Raw genomic sequence first — 2,893 nt, 5'->3', positions numbered from 1 at the left:
GGGAGGATCCCACGTGCCGCGGAGCGGCTGGGCCCGTGAGCCGTGGCCGCTGAGCCTGCGCGCCCGGAGCCTGTGCTCCGCAGCGGGAGAGGCCACAACAGTGAGGGGCCCGCGTACCGCAAAACAAAAACCAAAAAACAAAAAAAAAAGAGAGGAGGCTGTCCTGGATCTAACACATACACCTGAGAGCAACTCCAGTAGATGGCGGTTCCTCAAGTAGGCAAGGATAATAACTATTTCACAGGTTTGGGAGATAAATGAGATTATGTGCCCAAGGTTCCCAGCCAACGAGTGGGACCTAATCAATATTAACTCCCTTTCCATTCTCCCAGTCATCATAATTCATCTTAGAAATACAATTCTCCTCAAAAAATGACAGTTGGTAAGCATTAAATGTTATCTCAGTATTACACAAAATACATTATTATCAAGAATTTTAATAATAAATATAAGCATAAATAAGAAATATTGTATTTCTCTACCACCTTCTTGTGCTCTATGCTCAAGAAAATAGTACCTTGAAGCTCATAAAAAATATTCATACTTAAATCCTATCTATAATTTTATGGCAGATCTTTTCTATTTTTCCCTAGCAGCAAACATGATGCAACTGTACAATGGATGGAGTGTTTCTAAATGAAGTCACTAACAACCCTTAAGGATTTCCCTGGTTTCTGTTCTGGAATGGACATAGGCACTATTTTTGCATCGTGGGCTAAATGAATGCTGAAATTCCAGTTAAGGAAACAAATACCCTTTGTGTTTTATGGCAAATATTCCCTTTCAATAAAGATCACCAAATTTATGGGGGAGGGGGAGACAGCAAAATGAAGTAGGGAGTTATGTTCACACTTAAAGTCAGGTTATTTTCTGTGTCAGGCCATTGTGGTAGATAATATTAGATAGTGACATGGTTGCTTAGCAACCTTGACATCAATGAACTTGGGATCCCTCTTTGCTGGGAATTCCTAGAGTAATGCCTAGGAGAGTCCTTCTATTGTTTTTGGATCACTCAAACCAAAGGTGATTTTTACAAAAGATTTAACTGTAGTTCAAATGACTAAGCGAGGAATAGAAATTTAGATAGTAGGATTTGTATTTCTGTTGTTGCTTTAATAATGGAGAAAGATATTGATCCATTTTCCATCTCTGCTGAGAAGTAAGAGACTTGCTGTAAAGAATAAGGAATGATCTCACTTACATATAGAGATGTGTACCCCAGAACATCTTTTTTCATTTTCTTGTAAAGAAGGGACCCTTCTTTTGTCCAGTGCTAATGTCTTCACTTGCACTTTTGAGCCCATCCAACTTTTAACTTTAACATCTTGTTCCATCAGTTTTCCCCCTTCTCTTCCACTGCCAATTTTTCTTTCTCCACTGGTTCCTTTCTCCCAGCCTAAAAACATATTCATCTCAGAAAAACAACAAAAAAAGTGAAAAATAAAAACTTTCTTTCAGTTCTCCAGCTATGCCTCCTACCCTCTCCTCTTCTTTTTACAAAAACCTTGAAAGAGTATTCTACATTTATGGTTTTCAGTCCTCACCTCCCTCAGGTCACTGTAATCTGAGTTCTATGGCTATTAATCCACTGAAAATGCTCTTGCCAAGGTGACAATAACCTGGTTGCCAAATTCACTGGACAATTTTCAGTCATTATGTCACTTCTCTGGCCAGGCAAAGAACCCTTTTCTTCTGGCTCTTCTAAAGTCCTCCCATGTCTCTCACCCTGTGAAGACTGGGTTCCCCGGAGTTTTGTACTCGACCTTCTCCTGTTCTGCGTGGTCTGCCTGAATAATGGCATCCCTTCCCATGGCTTTACTAATTTATCAGTGGTGACTTCCAAATGTATGCTATTCTGGCTCAGACCTCATTCTGGGACTCCAGGCTCATTTTTCCAATTACCCCTTTAAAAATCTCTCTATCTGTATCCTACAGGTGTTTCTTACCTCTCTATCTCCTTGTCATCCTCCTAGAGTCCCACCCCAACAAACACCAAACAGCCTGCTTGGCCTTCTTCTTATATTCTCATCTCAGTTAATGCCATCACCATCCACCCAAATCAGAAATATGAGCCATCCTAGACTCCTCATCTTGCATTATGTACCACATCAAGAGACTCATCAGAGCCCATATATTCAGCCAATAAGTATCTTTTGAATCTGGTCCAACATTAACATCTCTACTTAATTTAACCTATATAGGACAATTGAAGTTTCTAAATTGTCTTCCTTATCTTCAGTCTTACCCTCCCCACTGGTCCTCCAACTCCATTACATTTTGCATCCATGTCACTTCCCTTCTCATGGAAGTGACATCCTCTTCTAGAGCATGACACACAAGACTCTTCACAACTGGCTCTTGCCTATATTTTAGCATCAACTCTGCCATTTCCTTTGTCACACTCCTTTGTGCCTTTGTCACATTCCACAACATATCCTATGCTCTGACCATATCCAGAGAAACAACTGGTGGTTTCCTAAACTTGAATATTCTTCCATTCCTTTGTACCTCTGCAAATGCAAACTCCCTAGGCCTTTCCTTTCTCATTCTCTGTCTAATGCTTCAAGAATCAGCTCAACCATCATTTCCTTGGGGTTCTCTTCCAAGGGAAGAGAACCTTGGGGTTCTCTCATCAGGGAAGCCCAAGATGTCTTTTTAAAAAGTCTTTGTATCCCCTATCCCTAGCACAAAGTAGGCACTAAATAAAGGCTGAATGAACAATTGTAAACCAAGGTATTTCAATAGTGAAGATTACAGGACACTGAAATAGACCCTAATAGAAGTTATGGAACCTGTTAGTCAAAAGTCAGTAAGACTCATACCCATTAGGATGGCTACTATCAGAAAAACAGGAAATAACGAGTGTTGACGAGGATGTGAAGAAACTGGAACC

Source organism: Lipotes vexillifer, unplaced genomic scaffold, assembly GCF_000442215.2.
Source record: "Lipotes vexillifer unplaced genomic scaffold, Lipotes_vexillifer_v1.1 scaffold164, whole genome shotgun sequence".
Lineage (NCBI taxonomy): Eukaryota > Metazoa > Chordata > Mammalia > Artiodactyla > Lipotidae > Lipotes > Lipotes vexillifer.
The sequence above is the reverse complement of the archived record's forward strand: the minus strand, read 5'-3'. Positions refer to the sequence as shown.